At 41.5% G+C, this 15,253-nt stretch overlaps 1 protein-coding gene across 1 annotated transcript in view; it reads left to right on the top strand.

Annotated features, from left to right (window-relative positions):
- The window catches only part of LOC124605422 (putative inorganic phosphate cotransporter), a 169,174-nt gene that overhangs the window by 74,876 nt on the left and 79,045 nt on the right, over positions 1–15,253 (top strand). The window lies entirely within an intron of this gene.

Genomic DNA, 15,253 nt, shown 5'->3' with positions numbered 1-15,253 from the left:
AATGTCCCAAGGACACTCTCGATGCTGGATCAAAATCGAAAATTCTTGCTGGTAACGTTGCTTATGCCACTCATGTGATATGTACAGAAGCTTACCAAAATTCTCACAAAGTCGCCTGGAAGAAAGTACATAGCTTTAACACCACGACCAATCTGCTCTCTTTGACACATGTCAAAAAATCTATAAATGGATGTCTTAGGTTAATTTCATGGTAATTTTGGCAATGGTCCCATTCCTGAGATAAAAATGACGTGTTTCTATGTAGTAAACGTTCCAGATTCCGAACAGTCGTATCTGAAGAAGGCTGGGAATTAAAATTGCGAAAAGGAAATGCTGACAGAATGCAGCGGTAGGAATGCATTTCTTTTCTGACCTTTTTTATTGTAACATTACACTCTCCCCCTCTCCCCACCCCCCTTACAGTCACTTTGCATCTGCAGCTACTCTTTCTAGTATGTCTTAACTGTTACGTTTAACTGTGCGTTTGTTCCGTACCGTATGACATCTAAAAGACTTCCTCTGATTTTTCGCTAGGGCACATTACACTTCCACAGGGAGAATTTCTGAAATTTCTTTACTCGATTCTGTATAAATATTTAATATTTTCTACTAAATATTTCTTCGCCCGTGACAGTCTGTTTCCGACTTCCTCCTTCCACCACCTTACTTAACACTTCGACGAGTTTACTCGGCTGATCTTCCCAGTAGAATTCATCTTACTTACTCTTACAAACATTAGAATTCTTTCGCTATTTCTAGGGTGATTTCATAAATTTACTGCTAACAAGCCATTGCTTCGATTTTTTCTACTTTTCATCACCTATATTCGACACGTAAGTCGCCGCAGCAAATGAAGACTTACACCAGATGGACCGTCTACCCGAAGGGAGGCTCTAGCTAAGTGCACATTTCATCACTTTGATATTTTAATTTTGCTTCTTTTTTTTCTTAAAATCTACCAAAAGTATCATCCTTATTGCACTTAACAGCTATATATCTTCCTGTCATTAGCCGGCCGGGGTGGCCGAGCGGTTCTAGGCGCTACGGTCTGGAACCACGCGACCGCTACGGTCGCAGGTTCGAATCCTGCCTCGGGCATGGATGTGTGTGATGTCCTTAGGTTAGTTAGGTTTAAGTAGTTATAAGTTATAGGGGACTGATGACCTCAGAAGTTAAGTCCCATAGTGCTCAGCCATTTGAACCATTTTTCTTCCTGTCATTGAGCTACAAGCTAATTTCGCTGCGGGTCTTAGAACTGCGATATGTTCGTGTTCACCTTGTACATTTATTTCAGCTGCCAAACTTTCTTTCAGTTCGGTTTTCTTTTCGTATACTTAGAAGTTAAGAAAAGTGACGATAATCTAGCAGGCAAACATACTTACTACTGAGAACGTGAGCGTCTTTCCTCATTTCATTTTCAGATAATCGCTTAGAACGGCCTTGACACGCCCATGTATTTTGCACAAGCTAAAACTTCATACCACGATGTTTGAAGAACAGTAGTGTCGTAATCGCCAAAGATTGCGTGTTCGCTCTGCTCAAGTGACGTCCTGATTTCTCACACACATACACACATCTATCTCCACGTACTTGTTATTCAGACTGCATTCCGGGTCGTGTCAAACACCAACTAGCGTTAAGGGATTGACCGATGCGCTCTGAATCTGTAAGAACGAGCAACTACGGACGACACGGGCACACGTTGCCAGAAAGAGAGAATGTCTATGATTGTATCGTGCTTTTCTTTCAGCCGAAGGTGAAACATGAGAAATTACCGTTCACACATTTCTGCAGGAGACTGTCTCGTGTTTATCGGCTGCCATTCTCAACTACTTAAGCAAGAACTAAAAGTGGCACCTTCTCGCTTGTTTATCAACGTGGACCAGAATCTCGTATTCCGCAAACCATGCATAAGACTATTTTCAAAGTAATAATGTCAAATCCCCGCCTGTTCATCCAGATTGCCCCTTGCAGCATCCGTAATGATCTTGATGTCGACGATACGGTAATCTATAATTACCTTCTATTTGTTAGGCGGCCTACAAATACCAGAGATGTCGACGTGTTAAGGTAGTTTCTCTGAAAACTTTACCCGGGATTAGTAAGCTATTTTCGATGCCGATATGTTAACAACATGGTGACTTCTTGTTAGCATAGATTCACCCGTTATTCTGAGAATAATCAATATGCCTTCATGTTTATGACCGAGGTCCCAGTCTACGTTTAGCAAATTTGACTCGTCTTGCTAAAAGTTTTCTAAATCTTTTTAAGCAGTCTTGGCGAAGGTTCCTCAAACAAAATTCCGGCTTCAAAAATGTGTGTCTCGAACCTTTGTTAAGGACTACAGAGCACAGAAAAGCAAAAAAAAAAAAAAAAAAAAAAGAAAGAAAACGTTGTAACTGTCTTTTTCAGAAAGTCATGACACATGGATAAAATTTTTGAGAGTTTTGTTGGAAGAGACAGAGAAGCTATTACGTTGTGTTATGATTCTGAAATGCGTAAATTTTGCAGTGTTTAGTAACTCTTTCAATAGTTTATCAAAGCAAAAACTGAGAAGGAAATAGCACGATTCTCTTACAAATGAGTGACACAGTTTTACATTCTATAATCTTCCCTCGAGACAGTTTCACATTCGTACTATCCTCGATGTCAGTAATCGATCTTCACTTTTTGATTCCTACTATTTATATGTCTTCCTGTTCCACTGTAAATGTATGACTGTACACACACGCACACAACAGCGGATTACTATGTAATACACCAGGCATCACCTAGAAGGGCATTCACTGGAGTTACCATCAACGTAATCCGGGAATGCATTTATCTCTCACCGAACATTTGATAGCAGAAAATACGAAGTTTCTGTTCCACTCATAATGAAGTTCATGAAATTAGACATGAATATGAAACGAATCTAAGCATGAATATTCAGTGACTTCTGTTTTAACTTCTAATTAAAGATTCTTCCGCTGTTGTTGCCTCTGTTTTGGATGCAGGCAAGATAAACTGTTACAAAGTTACTTCCAAAGGTATCCATTACATACTTCGCGAGGCACCGCGAATCATAGCTAATGCAGAAAAAAAATGCTGATGAGTCCGACATGAAATAAAAGTTATCAGTCCGCGTCCCCATCGTGCGTCAGTTATTTTATAGAAATGCGAAATTTATCTTCCGCAGTCGAACAGGAACACTCAGTTTCAGCACTGTTGTTTTACACTCACACTATAAACATGCAATGAAGTCTTGTTTGTGCGCCCGCCTGTATCCATTTACAAAAATCGCCTCTACATCCCATTTACTAACTGTCTTTAAAACACGCTCACGTCGGTTGTGAAAGGTAACCATAGTTCGCAGTAAAATCTGGCCGCAACCGGCTTGTGATATTAAAGAGGTTCTTTCAATGGCCCCTAGATGGCAGGAATGGAATCTCAAGCGGTTTGCCTCAGTTGGAGGTACCGCCGCCAGGTGGCAGTCGCATGCAAGACAGTGCCAACTGCATCTACGGGACTTAGGTAAACAATTGAGGTCGGCGCAGTTGTGTTCGTCATTGGGCGCAAGCGAAACCCTGGGTTCGGGCCAAGCTGTTGGCTGATGTAAAAGTTGCAAAATAGTCTTGGCACCTGTAACAATAACGTGTGTTCTCTAGGATACGAAACGTATGTGATGGCCTGATGGATGATCCTGTCTACTTGCTGGCTTCGTTCGGGGATACATAAAGGAAAGAAAAGAAAAAAAAAACAGCGCGTGTGAGAAATGCCATCTGAAAAATATTTGACATCAGCATTTAATAAACCCATGACAAGTGTTGAGTGAAGGGACGGAAGCAAATGGAAATGAGACGATAAGTGCGAGTGGTACTCATTGTAGAATCTTTATTTTTCAAATGCTTGTAAGTAGCAGTACTTATTATTGCACAACGATACGAACTTTTTATTTTTTACTTCCAGCTTCACAGTTGGAGGGAACCGATTCTTATTTCTTTAATGAAACCGGCATATTACTTCATGCCTGCAATTCTACATCTACTGGCAGCAGATTGTAGATCACTCTTTCTGAATCTTGTGAAAACTTTCGTAACGAATGATTGGCAACAGACGCGCAGAACAATGGACCGAAAAATGTCTCTGAAAAAAATTATGTATCTGGCTGACATAACGCATTATTTTGTAAATTATGTACCGCGTTCTCGAACTTCATGACTGTCGCTAAATATCAGTGCATGTTCTTTTATGTAAATCACATCGTATGGTGAAATACTATGTTATTCATTTCTCAATATTGTATGAAACAGAAACATTGGTTGCTGATATTTCAAATTCGGGTTGTTTGGTTGGTAAGCATATTTCTTGCGGCTTCTAGGAATTTTGTGCAAGTGGTCGCAAAAACTTAGCATCCACTAGTTTAGCGGAATTATCCAAAGAAAATTAACACCAAAAAAGTTATCGTATCGTACTGCAGTACTAATTATGAGCGAATCATGGCGTAAATATCCGTTAGTGAGTGCTTGTGTTGACACCTTAAAATATCGCTCGTTTCTCAAAATTATAGGCGAAATACGTTCTGAATTAAAATGTGTCTTTCTAGCAGACCTAGTAAAGTTATTAATAGTCGTAAATAATTTACTAAACAATTTTAAACAGAAGTTAGTAATTTAATCGTTTTTGAGGGCCTAGGGGTTTTTCGAGGTTTCGAGGCAACCGACTTCGTAAGACATTCTTGTTACCTCGTGCCAGAGGACTTTATATATATATAGTCAGGTATCTCAAATCTCTGTTCATGCTACCTGTTGAAGTGAATGCTTGGGTGGTTTCTTCAACAAGACTAGCCGAGTTCATCCACCATACTTGTGCAACAGGTTTCATGCTCATTCTTTATAATGCCACGCACAATTGGTCCACGTTGCCATTTTCTGAGTGTTTGTTGCTTCATTTTGTTTATAAGAAGTCCATTTCGCGTGATTTTGCTCAATGATTCGTGTACTGAACCACAACCTCACCAGTCAGAACACGACGTTCTTCCACAGAAATTTAAGAATTTTTCATCGTTCTGCGGGCAGAAACGTGACTAGTGATGATACTATGGACTTGTACGTGAAATGGAAACCGTTCGTAGTTCCATGACTTCGTCTCGGAATCATTGACGCAACACCAGTGTGAGCAAGCATGAGATGCAGTGTTCGCCGAACTTGGCACACATCCAACGATGACTTTCTCAGTGTCGCGTTATTTGGTGGAAGAACGCACTTAGTCCTAACTTCATTTATACAACAGCACTTGTAAGACAGTGCGGAGATAGACAGCTGACGGCAACGCCCCATGTTCCTATACAGTATTTGGATCTAAGAGTGTCAAGTAGCTTTTATATGACTGGCGGTAAGAGGTTTTTGTGAGACTGTTAACCATGTGTAGTCGAAGAAATTTATAATGAGACAAAATTCTAACAATTAACACTTTTGATACTACTTTTTCGATGAATTTGAAAAGCATTGTGTCCCAAGAGCAAAATTTGATAGGAATCATACATAACTTACTGTGCGTCAAAGGATTGATAGGTATCGACTCAGTTTCTTAGGTAATTTAATATGACACAAAATGGTAAAAATACTTCATTGATACATACAAAGTAAATATTTTATAGTAGTAATATGAAGCCCACCATCTCAATTAAATTATCTTAGATTACATGATTAAATCCATGGTATCCAAAGAGGTACTCGCAAGAATTACTTTCATTCACATATCAATAATGTTAGCTTGTCACTGAAATTATTAAGTAGTAAAAAATCAGAGAGACTGAGAAAATATTGTTGAATGGCAAGAAAATAATCTGGAAAAATTGCTTAATTAATAAATCTCAAACTGGAGGATCGGAAATAAGCTTTAAAAAATGCAATAGTTTCCACAGCGCTCTGAGGTTCGAAATCCGTGTTAGAAGAACACATGCAAAAATTGGTATAAATGCGCGGGAATTATGTAGCATATATAAACTATATCTCCAGATTCCAGGATGGGTCAAGTTCCTGTCTTGTTCCCACCCCCCCCCCCCCCACCCCCCCTCCTCCCCTTCGCCTCATCACACTTTCCGGACATCCACGCCGTCGGCTTGACACAATAATGACAAAAGATCCACTGTTCGATGCACAGTTGGTCCCAGGACTTCGTCTGTGAATTACCTGCATGTGTCAATGCATCTTCTGCACGGAAACAATTGGCTTGCATTGTGGTTCGGATTCCACGTTGAAGTGTGGCTCGAAAGAGTTGTCAGATCTGGATCTCATGTCAGGAAAAGGTAAGAGCACGCCTCTTCAAATGTAACAGGGCTTTATTGAAGCACTGTATGTTCCAACCGAGCATAGATTTATTACGTTGAGTCTGCTCGTCTTTGATGGAGATTCTGCGAATCTGAACCCCAGCCTTTCTCGTGATCTATTAATGCTTTGTGGTATATTGCTTGAAAATTATTATTTTTTTACGAATTTCTCTCTCTCTCTCTCTCTCTCTCTCTCTCTCTCTCTCTCTCTCTCTCTCTCTCTCACGCTCCATTGGTACAATAAAAAAAAATCAGCAGCGCAAGATTCTCATATTCTTACTTACGGGAGCCGTACGTTTCGAATCTGAATCTAAAAAAATTTTGCGTGTCCACGGTTCTGTTAAATTACGTCATGCAAACATCTACTGGAAAGGTCAGGGCCAATTTCCTTCCCAATGATTGCCCAATGCGAGTTTGTTTCATCCCTTGTCGTCGGTAGAACTTGGCTAGATAACAATCCCAGACAAATCAACAATCAAGAACTAGTCAGACTACAGTTCTGGAAACGAAGTCTTCTACAAGGGCAAGCAGCAAAGCATGCTTCCCCACTAAATGATTCGCATGGTCGCTTTCTGCTGTACTTGTTCGTGATCCTTACGTAAACGAAAATTGCGGCTCGGGCAGTGATTCATCGCTAATGTTTAATTACTTCAGAGGATTCAGTCTACTTATGAGCTTTGCAGTAGGCCTACGTTTGTGTACACAAGACCCAACGATTAGTCACTGCAGCTACTATGATTTCCTGTAACTCTTCCTGCATTTCTTAACGTCTCTCATGAGATAAGTGCTTTCTCTGCAAATAGTGTTAGTGATCTATCAATAGTGTCACGTTACACAGCAGATTCCCATCTAAAGAGACACATCCAGCAATATCGAGAAGGACCTTAACAGGCACAACACAATATTCCAGAGCGTTACATCAGACCACACGCTTAAATCACTTTCAAGAATGGGGGTGTTACATGGAAGGATACCTGTCAGGAGAACTTAATAGGGCATCTGACGCAATTTTGCACTGTAACGGTTTCGCAGCAGATTGTACCAGATAGCGGTAGCTAGCGGCCGTAACAGTTCATGTGCATGCTTAAGTTAACCAACATAAACTATGAAAAAAACAACAACGAAGAACTAATTTCATCCTATAGATTAAAACTGTATATCACACCTGGTCTTGAACGCATACCATTCGAAATAGCTGGCACTGCTATTACAGTCTTCGCCACTGTTTGACTGCCAAGCAGAGGAGAGCTGGTGTAAAACTTCTTGTCACCAGAATTTCGCGCAAATTTCCTAGCGCAGTGGTTAGCACACTGGACTCTCATTCGGGAGGACGGCGGTTCAAACCCGCGTACGGCCATCCTGATTTGCGTTTTCCGTGACTTTCCTAAATCGCTTCAGGCAAATGCCGGGACGGTTCTTTGCAAAGGCACGGCCGATTTCCTTCCCCCGTCCTTCCCTAATCTGATAGAACCGATGACCACGCTGTTTGGTCCCCTCCCACAAATCAACCAACCAAATTTCCTGGTTGAATACAAAAAACTTTTCCAGTCTGCTATAATAGGGAAGCCATGACATTGTGTTCACAATAGTGAACAAAATAGCCCGCCAGGTATCGATTCAGATTTGCGACTGGATTCAGGACTTCCTAGCAAACAACACTCAACACAGTTCTTTATTATTTCCAATGATCTGGCTGGGCTCAGAGTAGCGTCCTCAATTATTTGATTTACATTACAGAATTAAATTTCAAACTACGTACGTTTCAAAGGCCCAGAGAAAAACTACAGTAGATATGATAATGAAATTGAAATTGCTCCATGTGCTAGAGCATCTCAGAGAATTTATTTAATAATCAATACACTTCTACATGCGAACCATTTGTGGGACAAATAATACTTCCTGCCATGTACTTCGTAACTGTCCTCCGCGTCCGCTCCAGCGATTGGGAAATTTAGTATCCTGGAACTTACGAATATCCGCTAACCAATGCGGCGCAGCTCCATCTTGTTGATAGATAATGTTGGGTTCCAAGTCTTGTATCTGAGGGCATAAAAATTGCTCCAACACTTCCAGATACACTGACCTATTCACTGTGTTTTCTGAAAAGAAGAACGGCCCTACTGTCCTGTCGTGCATGATCCCACGTCAGACGTTTAGTTTAGGGATATCATGAACAGGTTCAAAGATAGCGTGCGGATCTTGCGAGCCCCAAATGCCAACATTATGCCGATTAACAGTTCAAAAATGGCTCTGAGCACTATGGGACTTAACTTCTATGGTCATCAGTCCCCTAGAACTTAGAACTACTTAAACCTAACTAACCTAAGGACATCACTCACATCCACGCCCGAGGCAGGATTCGAACCTGCGACCGCAGCGGTCGCGCGGTTCCAGACTGTAGCGCCTTTAACCGCTTGGCCACCCCGGCCGGCTGCTGGAGCAGGAAAAGGCGGAAGCTACAGTGGCACACAAAGTACCCTCGGCCACACACCATGAGATGACTTGCGGAGTGTAAGCGTAGGTGTAGGTACCGAGTACCGTGTAGGCAGCACGCCTGACCTCTTCCTGGAACCGCTCGGGGACGACAGGGATCGGTTTGAACTGGTTACACCTAGCGGCAAAGTGATGGCTACCGCGGCGCGCGCCCAATCCCGCAAAGGACCTTCTGTCCCGCGTTCGTTGCGCTTTCTTATTACAAATCAAAACTGCGTCTTTCCTCAGTTCTGTGTTTCCCGAGCGATTTTCTAAATTTCCCGCGGACGATACTATGAAACTGTAATAGAGACACGACGATTTTGAACCGTCTCAACATTGCTGTAATACGCATATTAGAGTAGGGTCTTGGCATGTTACAGCCAAGTGGCCAAACGTAAAATAAAATTTGTGATATTTACTTCCCCAAAACCTCAGTTACTGACTATTATCTGAAACCGTGCGCTTTATAGTCTTCGTGCAACTTTGCAATTATCTGACGATGTGTAAGTGAACGCTTCATTTGATGGCTGCGGGGAGGGAGGGAGGTTGAATAGTTCACACATTCATCAGAAACATGGCAACACTTACCGATATTTAATCAAAAAGTAAAAATTTCGGTAGGTCTGCAGAATAATACACTTAATTAAATACAGCTAATCGGGAGAAGACGGTAACGCACTTTCCTTAAAATGTCACATTTCAGTCGTGATTCATCCGCATATTGCCCTAGCTAGATGAGGTTCCATCTCTAAGAAGTAAAATACTCACACGAAAAGATTAATTTCTTTGGGAAGGTAACCTAATCTTACTTGTGACGAACTTATTTCCTGGTGGCTGAGTTTTCCTTTTGTTTTTTCTTTTTTTTATTGAATTTACCTACCAGTATCGAAGAAAAGTCTTCAGATTGAATCAATGGTCTTTGTCGAACGGTAGAATCGTCGTGACAAACACGTACAGTATTTCTGCAACGCACTAAGTTATCACAAGGCACACTTTTGGACTGATGCCAGGAAGCTGGAGCTGCCTCCCTGCACATTTGCGATGATTCGACTGTTCGTTCAAGAATTTTTCATTCGTGATATTCACTAAAAAAAAACGAAAAAAGGATGAGTTTCAAATTATTATCCTAAACTGAAAGCTTGTAATCTATTAAGTTAGCTGCCACACGCAAAGTTATCAATTACTGTAGTTGGAGAAGGACAATCGTTAACAATCAAAAATCACAAAAGTGATTTAAAGGATTTATCCACATGGCTTTTACTAGATTTAAAGGTGAATTAATATTACAGCCGGGAAGAAGTCCTTACCATACGAATGTATGACACTTTTCATGGATATTTACTGTTAAAAAGTCTTGATCACGATTTATTTATCAAGGTGACCGGTTTCGACCACTACTGTGGTCATCTTCAGAACATTGAGTAGGAACCTCTTTCTGTTGGAGAATCACTAGTAGCGATTCTCCAACAGGAAGAGGTTCCTACTCAATGGTCTGAACATGACCACAGTAATGGTTGAAACCGGTCACCTTGATAAATAAATCGTGATCAAGACTGTTTTTAATAGTAAATTCAAAAGTAATTAACTTTTCATGGAGCTTTTACGTGGTAATTGCAACAACACAGGCGTGTGTGATGTGCTAAGGACACACCCCTCTCGAAAGACTAAAATCGAATACAAATAACTTTTCAGTACGGAGATATATTCCGTTCTACCACCGATCAATGTCAGTTATGTGTAAAACTTCACATTTGTTTACAATCGAACTTTAAAAGTGGACGAATCTAAACACTATGTAGCCGTAGTGCAATGGTACCGACAGTCTGATCAACGCCGAGCAGACGAGAGTAATGTTGATAACGAAGTCCAGATCTCGCACCATACTATTTCCATCTGAATGAACATCAGGGAGGGGGGATATTTTCCAACGGTGACGACGTTCACGGAGTGTTTCTCGAATCGCTCCGTGACCACAGAACGGGTTTCTATCGTCGACAAACTGAATGTTTGGTAGAACGTACCGAACTTCGTTTACAGAAACTTGGTGACGAAGTTCAGAAATAGTGCCCTGTTTCTGTGTCATTTTGAGTATAGTGCAGCATTCATTACTGGCACTGACACAATATGTAATCACATATATAGGGTCTTTCAGAATGACGTTTTAAACATTTGCGGACAAGTGCGTTACACAAAAATAAGGAAAAAAATTCAGTAAACATAGGCTCTAAAATACTCACCTTAAGAGTAACGGGCACTCGTTCATCTTCGCTCTGAAGCATATCTGTGGTTATAGCTTTTCAGGTACCTATTTTAGAACCGATGCTTACTGGACTTTTTCCCTTGTCTTGGTCCACACTACCTCCTCCCAAAATATGGAGAGCAAAGACCCTGCAGTGGAAGATACGTGGTCCACAGCATCGCGGATGGACAAGTGCACATAGCTTTTGAGGCATGCATCTGAGTTCATGTTTTCGTGTAACGAACCTGTCCCCAAATTTTTAAAACGTTATTGTGAAACACTCTATATGTATATGTCAGTACGAACACTCTGCCCGAAGTCTTGATGATTTCGTACACTGGTAAACTCAGAGAACTTAGGCCAAGTTACAGGACAGGTGTTTCATCATTAGTCTTCACTTTTATCTACAACCAACTTTCATATCAACATCAAGATACAGAGCTCTGTTAACATATGAGTGGCTAAGATCTGGTTACGAACTTGATTTTCCTGTTACATCACCGATAATATGATCACTGTTGTTTTTTATGTTTAGCTGTATACCGAAAATGATGTAGCCCGACCACGTCCCGCCCTTGTCAAGTGTGCATACTGTTCCAATCAGCTGTATTATAATCGCTTCATTGACACTACCCATTTGTTCTTCGATTACGAATAAGGGAAGAATGTACGACATTACAGCGGCATCAGTTTCGGGATATATTATTCTCTAACTGCAGTATGTGCTAACATACTTCATACTGTTTCAAGAAAATTTTCAGATTTTTAACGAAATACTGCATCATTTATGAATCTGTCGGTCAAAACTGCACGCTACACATGATTGTTTCCTCAGGAACTTATTTTTATGAATTCGATAGCAGTACATATCCGTATTTTAAAATCATTTTTGTTCGGTTTCCACCCTCCGAGTTGGGCTGTCTCCCTTGTTAGGGGCTTTACAGGGCCTAGCCCTGGTGAGACCCCGGCGCCTTTACGTCATCTTCTAGCTTCTGGAAAACCTTTCAAGGAGGATGGCGGGAACATTTCCAGCTACGACGTTTCTTGATACGTGATAATATGGTGTTATGGTTAACACAACAGATCCGCATTTTGGAAGACTAGCGGGGATTCTGTCCCCTTCCGGCCACATCGATGTAGACTTTTACGTGGTTTCCCGAAACGTCTGGAGGCATAGGCCTGGATGGTTCCTAAAATGACATAAGATAGGTATACTTCCTCAGAATTTCTCAAACAGAGCTTGCGCTCCGTTTCAAATGATGTCGGCGACAGGACACTCAACCCTAAGCCATTTCTCGATTTCTTGAATGGGGCCTGTCGGTGATATGCTGATCACAGGTTCTCATTTTGCGTGGCAGTGCGTAAACTTTACCTCGGTCTCTGCTGTTGGCTGGAGCCGCAATCTCTGGCGTTCGCTGACCACCTGTTGAAGCCGATCCCAATAGTTTGGAAAATCGGCATATCCTTAAAAGTGAACAGCAAAGTCCCGCCTTGTGCAAACAAAACAAAGTTTACCGGTCAAGGGATGCACTCTGAATTCTGAGGATTGCCGCCTACAAAATTAAATCCACATACCCGTGATGATACTGATATCAGTTAACGTCCCTGCTTGGTTACATATGACCTTTCTTTGGGAAGGGTGTGGGTAGACTAAACATGGATCTCTTCGTGCTGACGGATTTCAATTCGTTCGACAGTCTCTTAAGTAACTGCTGCGCTAAACCATGAGGGTGCATGTCATACAGAATGTTTGAGAATTACAGAAGTCTTTCGTTCAACAAATTCATTACCCACGACCTACAGACAACCATGGTAGACTGCACCCCTGCATAGATCAGCAACCCTATAGCGCTGTGTTTGTCTATAATAGCTCTCCTTTGATAGTATATCGCCACTTAAGTGCTTTCTGAAGCCCGTTTCGTGGGAACGCTAGTGTACTTTTAAGCCCCTGATCCGCGGTCTTCGTCTTATTCGGCGGATTATGATATGCGGACGAATTTGTAGCTGTTCCACGCACCTTCGTTACATGGCTGTTAGTGAGAAAGGAAAGTGGCCGTGCGGTTAAAGGCGCTGCAGTCTGGAACCGCAAGACCGCTACGGTCGCAGGTTCGAATCCTGCCTCGGGCATGGATGTTTGTGATGTCCTTAGGTTAGTTAGGTTTAACTAGTTATAAGTTCTAGGGGACTAATGACCTCAGCAGTTGAGTCCCATAGTGCTCAGAGCCATTTGAACCATTTTTTTTTGAGAAAGGAAATTCTGAACGCTACTGTGCGCTTCACATAACGCGAAAGTCACTTCTAGAGGTCGAGGTGACTTCTTTTTGTGCTCTTTATCTTCTTGATTGCCAAATAATGGCTCGCCTACACTGGCTCATTACTTACTGTTTGATACTTAACAGCACTTACATTTTGTTGAAGTTGTTACTCTTCAAAGATACGTAGGAGACCCCGCTGATATCAACCGGTATTACGAAAAACACTTCAGAGAGACGGCAAGTAACCTGATCCACTGAGAAGAGATTAGAGTTGCAACAGAATGAACGTCCTGCAAAATTCTGCACTGCAGACACAGCGTTCTCAGTAAGCAATTTAAAGCCCAGTCATCTCTCCGCACTTTTTATCATCATAGCGTTTCTAACATTCTGCGTGGTGTCTGTTGTTCTATATCGTGTCTCCCTACCACTTTCGCGCAACGACGCTCTGAGCGTGTTGTTTAGGGAATTGACTAGTTTGGACCTGGGACCTGTTGCTGGTAAGGAGACGTCAGACCACACATGACATGTAGAGTTCAGAAGAGTTCAGTGAGACTAGCGATGATATAACGAAATACTTAATGATTTCAGCGTCAGCTCCACTGCACTCCCTGTAAAAGAATCTTAATACTAACTAAATTTAGTGCAAGGGGTTCAAGGTTTTCCTATTTTTAGTTAGCTGGTAAAATAACGTCGAAAAAGCAGTTAAGTTTACCATTGGAAATTTTATTCTACTCACAGAACATTATTTATAAATTGCACTATTGATAAAAGGAAATGTTTTAATACAGGATGGTAAAAACCCACTGCGTTCAACAAAAATGTGAACGAATACTCCCAGAATGGGTTTCCAAGTTCTACAATGGATCGAAGGATGACCTATGCCATATCACATCTATAACCTAGGTTTAAATTAAGTTTCGCAAAAGAGAAAGCTATCAAAATGGTCTACAGTGACCCTCAATTATCTTTAATTACTTATCTAACTTGTCGTAAATTACAGTGGCTGATGTGGCTTCTCAATAATTATATAACAGAAAAATCTCAACCATATAACAGAAAAATCATCGCGTTTCAGATTTTTACTTCAAGTGCCAAATGTGAACACCATGAGCTTTAATTGACGATCGACACTAGTATTACGCAAAAAGGGGGTGTAACAGACGAGACTTCTGCAGTTCTGAGTGATGCTTTATGCGCTGTTATGCGGCATCGCGTGCGTTCATTACCTTGTCAATGTTCGTCAGGGGGCGGCGGGCAGCACAGCTCCGCTCACCTCGCCGTCTCGGAAGCAACTCTCTCCTAACTTCTCCTTACTACAATTTACCGAAGCTGATTTAAAAAAAACTATCTGGCTGTGTTTTCATCTGACCAATCAGGGTCTCAATGTTAACCTTAAGCTCCGCCTACAAAAATTGTCTATCCAATGAGAAACGTTATACTTTTCGTGGTGGGGCAATTTTTTTAAAGTTTGCAACGTAACAGAGACGCGAAAAAGTCTCACGCTAAAACTTGCAGCTGGTGTGGTCCTTTTAGTGTTATCGTAAGACCTATACTGTTCTTCTGGAGGGCTCTATCTTTTAACATGGACTGGGGGGTGGTCCTAGCGGTTAGCTGGTGACGTGGGTGTGCGTCCCTTATCGTAGGGCCTTCTAGCTTAACACGGTTCTGCTCTCGGCTTCTGTTCTCGTTTCTCCCCTCGGAACTGCGTCTGTCTCACGGTGGGAAGGTATGACATGCATTTAGGCATTCTTGTGTTAGTCTGTGGTATTCCATTTGCTCACTCGTTACTCGTATTACTTTGGTTAATTTAATGTCACGATTTATTCGGAGCTATGTGACATACTACTGGATTTGTTTATCATGTCAGGGTTTTCATGGAAGGTGTTGGATTTGCCTGACGCCTTACACGTTGCACTTATCGGCAATACACTTACCGTTTGGGATACTAAGTATAAGAATTCAGATCCTGTTCTG

Source organism: Schistocerca americana, chromosome 3 (genome assembly GCF_021461395.2).
Source record: "Schistocerca americana isolate TAMUIC-IGC-003095 chromosome 3, iqSchAmer2.1, whole genome shotgun sequence".
Classification (NCBI taxonomy): Eukaryota; Metazoa; Arthropoda; class Insecta; order Orthoptera; family Acrididae; genus Schistocerca; species Schistocerca americana.
Note: the sequence above shows the minus strand (reverse complement) of the source record. Positions and strands in the feature narration are given on the sequence as shown.